This window comes from Phalangium opilio, unplaced genomic scaffold (assembly GCF_054372755.1).
Source record: "Phalangium opilio isolate 3A_F unplaced genomic scaffold, DU_Popi_V2 ptg000360l_1, whole genome shotgun sequence".
Lineage (NCBI taxonomy): Eukaryota > Metazoa > Arthropoda > Arachnida > Opiliones > Phalangiidae > Phalangium > Phalangium opilio.
In genome coordinates this window covers 1376076-1388909 of record NW_028324230.1, presented here as the reverse complement: position 1 = coordinate 1388909, position 12834 = coordinate 1376076, and the positions used below count along the sequence as shown (strand labels likewise).

The window sequence follows — 12834 nt, the reverse complement described above, 5'->3', positions numbered from 1 at the left end:
TTAATTTCTGAGCTTCCGTGGCTCAATGGTTAGCGCGTTCGGCTGTTAACCAATAGGTTGGTGGTTCGAGCCCATCCGAGAGCGGTGTTGTGAGGTCTCAGATGTAACGTAAAATGTCAGAGTTTTCCACAATACCTGTGGAACATTTAATTTGTGGGCTTCCGTGGCGCAATGACTAGCGCGTTCAGCTGTTAATCGAAAGGTTGGAGGTTCGAGCCCACCCGGGAGAGGTGTTGTGGGGTCTCAGATGTAGCGTAAAAAGTCAAAACTTTTCCACAATACGTGACAACCATTTAATTTCTGAGCTTCCGTGGCTCAATGGTTAGCGCGTTCGGCTGTTAACCAATAGGTTGGTGGTTCGAGCCCATCCTGGAGCGGTGTTGTGAGGCCTCAGTTGTGACGTAAAAAGTGAAGGTTTTTACACAATACCTGACGAGCATTTAATTTTTGGGCTTCCGTGGCTCAATGGTTAGCGCGTTCGGCTGTTAACCATTAGGTTGGTGGTTCGAGCCCATCCGGGAGCGGTGTTGTGAGGTGTCAGATGTGACGTAAAAAGTTAAGGTTTTTCCACAATACCTGACGAACATTTAATTTTTGGGCTTCCTTGGCGCAATGGTTAGCGCGTTCGGCTGTTAACCGAAAGGTTGGTGGTTCGAGCCCAACCGGGAGAGGTGTTGTAGGGTCTCAGATGTAACGTAATAAGTCATAACTTATCCACAATACCTGACAACCATTTAATTTCTGAGCTTCCGTGGCTCAATGGTTAGCGCGTTCGACTCTTAACCAATAGGTTGGTGGTTCGAGCCCATCCGGGAGCGGTGTTATGAGGTCTCAGATGTGACGTAAAATGTCAAGGTTTTTGCACAATACCTGTGGAACATTTAATTTGTGGGCTTCCGTGGCGCAATGACTAGCGCGTTCAGCTGTTAATCGAAAGGTTGGAGGTTCGAGCCCACCCGGGAGAGGTGTTGTGGGGTCTCAGATTTAGCGTAAAAAGTCAAAACTTTTCCACAATACGTGACAACCATTTAATTTCTGAGCTTCCGTGGCTCAATGGTTAGCGCGTTCGGCTGTTAACCAATAGGTTGGTGGTTCGAGCCCATCCTGGAGCGGTGTTGTGAGGCCTCAGTTGTGACGTAAAAAGTGAAGGTTTTTACACAATACCTGACGAGCCTTTAATTATTGGGCTTCCGTGGCGCAATGGTTAGCGCGTTCGGCTGTTAACCAATAGGTTGGTGGTTCGAGCCCACCCGGGAGCGGTGTTGTGGGATCTCAAATGTAACGTAGAAAGCCAAAGTTTTTCCACAATACCTGACGACCATTTATTTTTTGGGCTTCCTTGGCGCAATGGTTAGCGCGTTCGGCTGTTAACCGAAAGGTTGGTGGTTCGAGCCCAACCGGGAGAGGTGTTGTAGGGTCTCAGATGTAACGTAAAAAGTCAAAACTTATCCACAATACCTGACAACCATTTAATTTCTGAGCTTCCGTGGCTCAATGGTTAGCGCGTTCGGCTGTTAACCAATAGGTTGGTGGTTCGAGCCCATCCGAGAGCGGTGTTGTGAGGTCTCAGATGTAACGTAAAATGTCAGAGTTTTTCCAGAATACCTGACGAACATTTAATTTTTGGGCTTCCGTTGCGCAATGATTAGCGCGTTCAGCTGTTAATCGAAAGGTTGAAGGTTCGAGCCCACTCGGGAGCGGTGTTGTGAGGTCTCAGATGTGACGTAAAAAGTCAAGGTTTTTACACAATACCTGACGACCATTTAGTTTTTGGGCGTCCGTGGCGCAATGGTTAGCGCGTTCGGCTGTTAACCAATAGGTGGGTGGTTCGAGCCCACCCGGGAGCGGTGATGTGGGATCTCAAATGTAACGTAGAAAGCCAAAGTTTTTCCACAATACCTGACGACCATTTATTTTTTGGGCTTCCGTGGCGCAATGGTTAGCGCGTTCGGCTGTTAACCGTAAGGTTGGTGGTTCGAGCCCAACCGCTAGAGGTGTTGTAGGGTCCCAGATGTAAGTTTTGACTTATTACGTTACATCTGAGACCCTACAACACCTCTCCTGGTTGGGCTCGAACCACCAACCTTCCGGTTAACAGCCGAACGCGCTAGCCATTGCGCCAAGGAAGCCAAAAAATAAATGGTCGTCAGGTATTGTGGAAAAACTTTGGCTTTCTACGTTACATTTGAGATCCCACAACACCGCTCCCGGGTGGGCTCGAACCACCAACCTATTGGTTAACAGCCGAACGCGCTAACCATTGCGCGACGGAAGCCCAAAAACTAAATGGTCGTCAGACATTGTGGAAAAACTTTGGCTTTCTACGTTACATTTGAGATCCCACAACACCGCTCCCGGGTGGGCTCGAACCACCAACCTATTGGTTAACAGCCGAACGCGCTAACCATTGCGCCACGGAAGCCCAAAAACTAAATGGTCGTCAGGTATTGTGGAAAAACTTTGGTTTTCTACGTTACATTTGAGATCCCACAACACCGCTCCCGGGTGGGCTCGAACCACCAACCTATTGGTTAACAGCTGAACGCGCTAACCATTGCGCCACGGAAGCCCAAAAATTAAATGCTCGTCAGGTATTGTGTAAAAACCTTGACTTTTTACGTCACATCTGAGACCTCACAACACCGCTCCCGGATGGGCTCGAACCACCAACCTATTGGTTAACAGCAGAACGCGCTAACCATTGAGCCACGGAAGCTCAGATATTAAATGGTTGTCTCGTATTGTGGAAAAGTTTTGACTTTTTACGCTGCATCTGAGACCCCACAACACCTCTCCCGGGTGGGCTCGAACCTTCAACCTTTCGATTAACAGCTGAACGCGCTAATCATTGCGCCACGGAAGCCCAAAAATTAAATGGTTGTCAGGTATTGTGGATAAGTTTTGACTTATTACGTTACATCTGAGACCCTACAACACCTCTCCCGGTTGATCGCTGGGTTGATGCTTCCCACATATATGACAGAACATCTCCCCACAACTATGTCTAGTAGTACGTTTTACGAAATCAATTATTTTAAAGCAGCTTTTGCAATGGTAAAGCCGCTCGCAAAGGGCTTTTTTGTTACCAACAGGAACCAAATGGCTGTTATAACAATCGTCACCCCAGAATTTTCGTAGGGAGGAGTCGCATGTTTTTGCACGTCCATGACAAACAGTCGGACGCATACATTTAAAGCAAAAATCATTGCATTTATGAGATTGAACACGCCAGTAAGGTGTGAGGCACTTCTCGCAAAAGTGTTCGTGACTAAACAATGGTTTTAAATTTGTTATGACGTTATAGTGATTATTCTCATTAAGTAGAAAGAGGCGTGGTCTGGTATCTGTAGGGTCGTTTTCGCCTAAAATTAGAATTGGAACTCTGTTTTCGAATTTATAAACAAATATAGAATAGGGGGATAAATAAACTTTAAATTTCTGGAATGAATCGGGGGTACCGCATTCGGATACAGAGACTCCGGCCTTTTGACAAAGATCTAAAGCCTCTGTTTTTTGGCTTGTGTAACGGGGTCCTGCTTGTGATATGGTCACGTAACGATTTTTTAACTCTGTGTTGTTTTCGTTGTTCATGTGGAGACGATGAGCGACAGCAACACAAAGGCTACGCGCTAAACAGAGATTATCAGTGTTTGGTATTCGTCGAATCCCCCTTCGATCCTTTGAAAAAATACTGAATGGCTTGAGTTGACGATGATTAGAACGTCCATACCCTTCTGGTATTCTGACTATACTAAATATCATTTTTATAGGTCCTTGAAAAAAATGTTCGATCTCATCATCATAAAGTAACTCGGCTAGTTGATCAAAGAGAATAGAAGGGTCTACTTGATCGAGCCTTTTAAAGGATAATTCAAGTTCCGAACGACAGTTTATACCCAGACTTCGTAAAGTTATTTGCACGTAATCTGTTGCTCTATATTCGCTTAATACGTGTTCCGTAATAGAACATATGCTATCCACCGGATCATCAGTTATATTTAGAGTTATTTCCCTGCCATACATATTAAAATGTTCAAAAAATCTCTCGCTCTGCTCTAGAATTTCGCAAGATGGTACATCTTCTATAGGCGAAGGGGGACACCCCCCACCCCATTGATCATAAACATTCGCCTCGGCCTCCTCCGAATCTACGATGGAGCTCTTTTCGCTGGGGGCGTAATCGGAAAAGTTCAGAGACATATATTCAAAAGGGTCGTTTTCCGTCTCGTCTTGTTGACACGCGTTATCTAGAATCTCCCCCATCTCCCTGCCAGTTTGTGAATTATCGAAACTGGGTCTCAAAGATTCATGGTTATTACGTTCCATTTCTTGCTTCCGTCTTTTCACGCGGTCTAAGTAAGAAATTTTTAAAGGGGTAGGAATTAAATTATATAAATGTTCCAATTCGTCATGTGTTTGACAGGTTTCAGGTGTACGAGGAACGTTCTTCATATAGTCTATTAGATCGAGGAACGTTTGAACATTATTTAAGCCGCCATTTATGATAAAACCGGGTAATGTTGAAGGTATATTAGCAGGATCTAAGTGTAAATAAGAGCATAGAAAATAATAAAACTTGTATATTTCGACTATGTTCCAAGGCTTATTTACGGCCATTTCGTCAAGTGTCCAGCGAAGTGCTTCAGCGTCCATGTTGAGGTTTTGACGATTGATGTTCGACTGTGAAGTACTGTTATTTTCTCACGTTCTTTATACTAGATTCCTACCCCCCCTTCTCTTCCTCCTCTCAAGGGGGGTCAAGGACAGTTGATTTTTCGAAATTATTGACTAACAATACAAGGTCCTAGCAAAGGCCATCGCAGCTGATTCCCGACATGTTTAAACACGTCTAACATTGTTTGACAGTGAACAATAGGTGATATAAGATAGACGTACGATGGCTTGACAGGGTGTCAAATAGTCGTATAACAAAACAACGAATTTGCAATAGATTTTATAATTCAACAAAAGGAATAATTATAACAAAAGAGTTGGTGCGACATTCCACTAGGTGGGGACTTCTTCAACAATGACATTGAGATTAACAGTTGAACGCGCTAATAATTGCGCCACGGAAGCCCAAAAATTAAATGTTCGTCAGGTATTGTGGAAAAACTCTGACATTTTACGTTACATCTGAGACCTCACAACACCGCTCCCGGATGGGCTCGAACCACCAACCTATTGGTTAACAGCCGAACGCGCTAACCATTGCGCCACGGAAGCCCAAAAATTAAATGGTCGTCAGGTGTTGTGGAAAAAACCTTGACTTTTTACGTCACATCTGAGACGTCACAACTCCGCTCCCGGATGGGCTCGAACCACACACCTATTGGTTAACAGCCGAACGCGCTAACCTTTGAGCCACGGAAGCTCAGAAGTTAAATGGTTGTCAGGTATTGTGGATAAGTTATGACTTTTTACGTTACATCTGAGACCCTACAACACCTCTTCCGGTTGGGCTCGAACCACCAACCTTTCGGTTAACAGCCGAACGCGCTAACCATTGCGCCAAGGAAGCCCAAAAATTTAATGGTCGTCAGGTATTGTGGCAAAACTTTGGCTTTCTACGTTACATTTGAGATCCCACACCACCGCTCCCGGGTGGGCTCGAACCACCAACCTATTGGTTAACAGCCGAACGCGCTAACCATCGAGCCACGGAAGCTCAGAAATAAACTGGTTGTCACGTATTGTGGATAAGTTTTGACTTTTTACGCTACATCTGAGACCCCACAACACCTCTTCCGGGTGGGCTTGAACCACCAGCCTTTCGATTAACAGTTGAACGCGCTAATAATTGCGCCACGGAAGCCCAAAAATTCAAGCAAATGTAACGATATTCATTCAAAAAACTGTTAAAATTCAATTTTTCAATAAGAAATCGTTGTCACGGATTTTGTATCTTGAAGAAGAAAAACATGCGATTTTTTCGGTACACCTTGGAATGCATTTTTTTCTGGAGAAATTCTTGACCGAATTCAGCTTAATTCCCTATAAAACACTCATTGAAAGTGATTTCATCTCGATTGAACAATAATTAAAAATTTACCTCGATTTTTAATAACATTTTCAAAATCGACGTTTCACGGCCAAAGAAGCATACTTTGAGTAATTCTTCACTATTTTCAAATATATTCATTGAAACCATTATTTTTATACTTTTTGCTTTAATTCAAGCAATGTAACGATATTCATTCAAAAAACTGTTAAAATTCAATTTTCAATAAGAAATCGTATTCACGGATTTTGTGTCTTGAAGAAGAAAAACCTGCGATTTTTTCGGTACTTTTTTGAATGCATTTTTTTCTGGAGAAATTTTTGACCGAATTCAGCTTAATTCCCTATAAAACACTCATTGAAAGTGGTGGTTCGAGCCCACCCGGGACCGGTGTTGTGGGATCTCAAATGTAACGTAAAAACCAAAGTTTTTCCACAATACCTGACAACCATTTAATTTTTGGGTTTCCGTGCCGCATTGGTTAGCGCTTTCGGCTATGAACCGAAAGGTTGGTGGTTCGTGCCCATCCGGGAGCGGTGTTGTGAGGTCTCAGATGTGACGTAAAAAGTCAGAGTTTTTCCACAATACCTGACAAACATTTAATTTTTGGGCTTCCGTGGCGCAATGGTTAGCGCGCTCAACTGTTATTCAAAAGGTTGGTGGTTCGAGCGTACCCGGGAGCGGTGTTGTGATGTCTCAGATATGACGTAAAAAGTCGAGGTTTTTCCACAATACCTGACGACCATTTAATATTTGGGCTTCCGTGGCGCAATGGTTAGCGCGTTCGGCTGTTAACCGAATGGTTAGTGGTTCGAGCCCACCCGAAAGCGGTGTTGTGAGGTCTCAGATGTAACGTAAAATGTCATAGTTTTTCCACAATAACTGACGAACATTTAATATTTGGGCTTCCGTGGCGCAATGGTTAGCGCGTTCAGCAGTTAACCGAAAGGTTGGTGTTTCGAGCCCACCCAGGAGAGGCGTTGTGGGGTCTCAGATGTAGCGTAAAAAGTCAAAACTTTTCCACAATACGGGACAAACATTTAATTTCTGAATTTCCGTGGCTCAATGGTTAGCGCGTACAGCTGTTAACCGAAAGTTTGGTGGTTCGAGCCCACCCGGGAGAGGTGTTGTGAGGTCTCAGATGTGACGTAAAAAGTCAAAGTTTTTCCACAATACCTGACGACCATATAAGTTTCTAGCTTCCATGGCGCAATGGTTGGCGCGTTCGGCTGTTAACCGAAAGGTTGGTGGTTCGAGCCCATCCGGGAGCGGTGTTGTGAGGTCTCAGATGTGACGTAAAAAGTCAAGAGTTTTCCACAATACCTGACGACCATTTAATATTTGGGCTTCCGTGGCGCAATGGTTAGAGCGTTCAGCTGTTATTTAAAAGCTGGTGGTTTAAGCCCTCACGGGAGCGGTGTTGTGAGGTCTCAGATGTGACGTAAAAAGTCAGAGTTTTTCCACAATACGAGACAACCATATAATTTCTGAACTTCCGTGGCTCAATGGTTAGCGCGTTCGGTTGTTAACCAGTAAGTTGGTGGTTCGAGCCCACCCGAAACCGGTGTTGTGAGGTCTCAGATGTGGCGTAAAAAGTCAAGGTTTTTCCACAATACCTGACGACCATTCAATTTTTGGGCTTCAGTGGCGCAATGGATAGCGCGTTCAGCTGTTATTCAAAAGAGTGGTGGTTTGAGCCCTCCCGGGTGCGGTGCTGTGAGGTCTCAGATGTAACGTAAAATGTCAGAGTTTTTCCACAATAACTGAAGAACATTTAATTTTTGGGCTTCCGTGGCGCAATGGTTAGTGCGTTCAGCAGTTAACCGAAAGGTTGGTGGTTCGAGCCCACCCGGGAGAGGTGTTGTGGGGTCTCAGATGTAGCGTAAAAAGTCAAAACTTTTCCACAATACGGGACAACCATTTAATTCCTGAGCTTCCGTGGCTCAATGGTTAGCACGTTCGGCTGTTAACCAATAGGTTGGTGGTTCGAGCCCACCCGGGGGCGGTGTTGTGGGGTCTCAGATGTAGCATAAAAATTCAAAACTTTTCCACAATACGTGATAACCATTTAATTTCTGAGCTTCCGTGGCTTAATTGTTAGCGCGTTCGGCTGTTAACCAATAGGTTGGTGGTTCGAGCCCACCCGGGACCGGTGTTGTGGGATCTCAAATGTAACGTAAAAACCAAAGTTTTTCCACAATACCTGACGACCATTGAATTTTTGGGTTTCCGTGGCGCATTGGTTAGCGCGTTCGGCTATGAACCGAAAGGTTGGTGGTTCGTGCCCATCCGGGAGCGGTGTTGTGAGGTCTCAGATGTGACGTAAAAAGTCAGAGTTTTTCCACAATACCTGACGAACATTTAATTTTTGGGCTTCCGTGGCGCAATGGTTAGCGCGCTCAACTGTTATTCAAAAGGTTGGTGGTTCGAGCGTACCCGGGAGCGGTGTTGTGATGTCTCAGATGTGACGTAAAAAGTCGCGGTTTTTCCACAATACCTGACGACCATTTAATATTTGGGCTTCCGTGGCGCAATGGTTAGCGCGTTCGGCTGTTAACCGAAAGGTTGGTGGTTCGAGCCCACCCGAAAGCGGTGTTGTGAGGTCTCAGATGTAACGTAAAATGTCATAGTTTTTCCACAATAACTGACGAACATTTAATTTCTGAACTTCCGTGGCTCAATGGTTAGCGCGTTCGGCTGTTAACCAATAGGTTGGTGGTTCGAGCCCATCTGGGAGCGGTGTTGTGAGGTCTCAGATGTAACGTAAAAAGTCAAACGTTTTCCACAATAACTGACGAACCGAACGTTTGGTGGTTCGAGCCCATCCGGGAGCGTTTTGTAGTGTCTCAGATGTAACGTGAAAAGTCAGAGTTTTTCCACAATACGAGACAACCATATAATTTCTGAACTTCCGTGGCTCAATGGTTAGCGCGTTCGGCTGTTAACCAGTAAGTTGGTGGTTCGAGCCCACCCGAAACCGGTGTTGTGAGGTCTCAGATGTGGCGTAAAAAGTCAAGGTTTCTCCACAATACCTGACAACCATTTAATTACTGAGCTTCCGTGGCTCAATGGTTGGCGCGTTCGGCTGTTAACCGAAAGGTTGGTGGTTCGAGCCCATCCGGGAGCGGTGTTGTGAGGTCTCAGATGTGACGTAAAAAGTCAAGAGTTTTCCACAATACGAGACAACCATATAATTTCTGAACTTCCGTTGGCTCAATGGTTAGCGCGTTCGGCTGTTAACCAGTAAGTTGGTGGTTCGAGCCCACCCGAAACCGGTGTTGTGAGGTCTCAGATGTGGCGTAAAAAGTCAAGGTTTTTCCACAATACCTGACGACCATTCAATTTTTGGGCTTCCGTGGCGCAATGGTTAGCGCGTTCAGCTGTTATTCAAAAGAGTGGTGGTTTGAGCCCTCCCGGGAGCGGTGCTGTGAGGTCTCAGATGTAACGTAAAATGTCAGAGTTTTTCCACAATAACTGACGAACATTTAATTTTTGGGCTTCCGTGGCGCAATGGTTAGTGCGTTCAGCAGTTAACCGAAAGGTGGGTGGTTTGAGCCCACCCGGGAGAGGTGTTGTGGGGTCTCAGATGTAGCGTAAAAAGTCAAAACTTTTCCACAATACGGGACAACCATTTAATTCCTGAGCTTCCGTGGCTCAATGGTTAGCGCGTTCGGCTGTTAACCAATTGGTTGGTGGTTCGAGCTCACCCGGGAGCGGTGTTGTGGGGTCTCAGATGTAGCATAAAAATTCAAAACTTTTCCACAATACGTGATAACCATTTAATTTCTGAGCTTCCGTGGCTTAATTGTTAGCGCGTTCGCCTGTTAACCAATAGGTTGGTGGTTCGAGCCCACCCGGGACTGGTGTTGTGGGATCTCAAATGTAACGTAAAAACCAAAGTTTTTCCACAATACCTGACGACCATTGAAATTTTGGGTTTCCGTGGCGCATTGGTTAGCGCGTTCGGCTATGAACCGAAAGGTTGGTGGTTCGTGCCCATCTGGGAGCGGTGTTGTGAGGTCTCAGATGTGACGTAAAAAGTCAAGAGTTTTCCACAATACCTGACGACCATTTAATATTTGGGCTTCCGTGGCGCAATGGTTAGAGCGTTCAGCTGTTATTTAAAAGCTGGTGGTTTAAGCCCTCACGGGAGCGGTGTTGTGAGGTCTCAGATGTGACGTAAAAAGTCAGAGTTTTTCCACAATACGAGACAACCATATAATTTCTGAACTTCCGTGGCTCAATGGTTAGCGCGTTCGGTTGTTAACCAGTAAGTTGGTGGTTCGAGCCCACCCGAAACCGGTGTTGTGAGGTCTCAGATGTGGCGTAAAAAGTCAAGGTTTTTCCACAATACCTGACGACCATTCAATTTTTGGGCTTCAGTGGCGCAATGGATAGCGCGTTCAGCTGTTATTCAAAAGAGTGGTGGTTTGAGCCCTCCCGGGTGCGGTGCTGTGAGGTCTCAGATGTAACGTAAAATGTCAGAGTTTTTCCACAATAACTGAAGAACATTTAATTTTTGGGCTTCCGTGGCGCAATGGTTAGTGCGTTCAGCAGTTAACCGAAAGGTTGGTGGTTCGAGCCCACCCGGGAGAGGTGTTGTGGGGTCTCAGATGTAGCGTAAAAAGTCAAAACTTTTCCACAATACGGGACAACCATTTAATTCCTGAGCTTCCGTGGCTCAATGGTTAGCACGTTCGGCTGTTAACCAATAGGTTGGTGGTTCGAGCCCACCCGGGGGCGGTGTTGTGGGGTCTCAGATGTAGCATAAAAATTCAAAACTTTTCCACAATACGTGATAACCATTTAATTTCTGAGCTTCCGTGGCTTAATTGTTAGCGCGTTCGGCTGTTAACCAATAGGTTGGTGGTTCGAGCCCACCCGGGACCGGTGTTGTGGGATCTCAAATGTAACGTAAAAACCAAAGTTTTTCCACAATACCTGACGACCATTGAATTTTTGGGTTTCCGTGGCGCATTGGTTAGCGCGTTCGGCTATGAACCGAAAGGTTGGTGGTTCGTGCCCATCCGGGAGCGGTGTTGTGAGGTCTCAGATGTGACGTAAAAAGTCAGAGTTTTTCCACAATACCTGACGAACATTTAATTTTTGGGCTTCCGTGGCGCAATGGTTAGCGCGCTCAACTGTTATTCAAAAGGTTGGTGGTTCGAGCGTACCCGGGAGCGGTGTTGTGATGTCTCAGATGTGACGTAAAAAGTCGCGGTTTTTCCACAATACCTGACGACCATTTAATATTTGGGCTTCCGTGGCGCAATGGTTAGCGCGTTCGGCTGTTAACCGAAAGGTTGGTGGTTCGAGCCCACCCGAAAGCGGTGTTGTGAGGTCTCAGATGTAACGTAAAATGTCATAGTTTTTCCACAATAACTGACGAACATTTAATTTCTGAACTTCCGTGGCTCAATGGTTAGCGCGTTCGGCTGTTAACCAATAGGTTGGTGGTTCGAGCCCATCTGGGAGCGGTGTTGTGAGGTCTCAGATGTAACGTAAAAAGTCAAACGTTTTCCACAATAACTGACGAACCGAACGTTTGGTGGTTCGAGCCCATCCGGGAGCGTTTTGTAGTGTCTCAGATGTAACGTGAAAAGTCAGAGTTTTTCCACAATACGAGACAACCATATAATTTCTGAACTTCCGTGGCTCAATGGTTAGCGCGTTCGGCTGTTAACCAGTAAGTTGGTGGTTCGAGCCCACCCGAAACCGGTGTTGTGAGGTCTCAGATGTGGCGTAAAAAGTCAAGGTTTCTCCACAATACCTGACAACCATTTAATTACTGAGCTTCCGTGGCTCAATGGTTGGCGCGTTCGGCTGTTAACCGAAAGGTTGGTGGTTCGAGCCCATCCGGGAGCGGTGTTGTGAGGTCTCAGATGTGACGTAAAAAGTCAAGAGTTTTCCACAATACGAGACAACCATATAATTTCTGAACTTCCGTTGGCTCAATGGTTAGCGCGTTCGGCTGTTAACCAGTAAGTTGGTGGTTCGAGCCCACCCGAAACCGGTGTTGTGAGGTCTCAGATGTGGCGTAAAAAGTCAAGGTTTTTCCACAATACCTGACGACCATTCAATTTTTGGGCTTCCGTGGCGCAATGGTTAGCGCGTTCAGCTGTTATTCAAAAGAGTGGTGGTTTGAGCCCTCCCGGGAGCGGTGCTGTGAGGTCTCAGATGTAACGTAAAATGTCAGAGTTTTTCCACAATAACTGACGAACATTTAATTTTTGGGCTTCCGTGGCGCAATGGTTAGTGCGTTCAGCAGTTAACCGAAAGGTGGGTGGTTTGAGCCCACCCGGGAGAGGTGTTGTGGGGTCTCAGATGTAGCGTAAAAAGTCAAAACTTTTCCACAATACGGGACAACCATTTAATTCCTGAGCTTCCGTGGCTCAATGGTTAGCGCGTTCGGCTGTTAACCAATTGGTTGGTGGTTCGAGCTCACCCGGGAGCGGTGTTGTGGGGTCTCAGATGTAGCATAAAAATTCAAAACTTTTCCACAATACGTGATAACCATTTAATTTCTGAGCTTCCGTGGCTTAATTGTTAGCGCGTTCGCCTGTTAACCAATAGGTTGGTGGTTCGAGCCCACCCGGGACTGGTGTTGTGGGATCTCAAATGTAACGTAAAAACCAAAGTTTTTCCACAATACCTGACGACCATTGAATTTTTGGGTTTCCGTGGCGCATTGGTTAGCGCGTTCGGCTATGAACCGAAAGGTTGGTGGTTCGTGCCCATCTGGGAGCGGTGTTGTGAGGTCTCAGATGTGACGTAAAAAGTCAGAGTTTTTCCACAATACCTGACGAACATTTAATTTTTGGGCTTCCGTGGCG

At 45.7% G+C, this 12834-nt stretch overlaps 4 non-coding genes across 4 annotated transcripts; all 4 read left to right on the top strand.

Moving 5' to 3' along the window:
• The first annotated feature begins 8226 nt into the window (after nt 1–8226).
• On the top strand, nt 8227–8299 carry TRNAH-AUG (transfer RNA histidin (anticodon AUG)). The gene has a single exon. It is a non-coding gene; the product is annotated as a tRNA-His (tRNA).
• A 1638-nt stretch (nt 8300–9937) lies between these two features.
• Nucleotides 9938–10010, top strand: TRNAH-AUG (transfer RNA histidin (anticodon AUG)). Its single transcript has one exon. It is a non-coding gene; the product is annotated as a tRNA-His (tRNA).
• A 954-nt stretch (nt 10011–10964) lies between these two features.
• On the top strand, nt 10965–11037 carry TRNAH-AUG (transfer RNA histidin (anticodon AUG)). The gene has a single exon. It is a non-coding gene; the product is annotated as a tRNA-His (tRNA).
• Nucleotides 11038–12675: 1638 nt separating this feature from the next.
• TRNAH-AUG (transfer RNA histidin (anticodon AUG)) lies at nt 12676–12748 on the top strand. Its single transcript has one exon. It is a non-coding gene; the product is annotated as a tRNA-His (tRNA).
• Nucleotides 12749–12834: the final 86 nt, after the last annotated feature.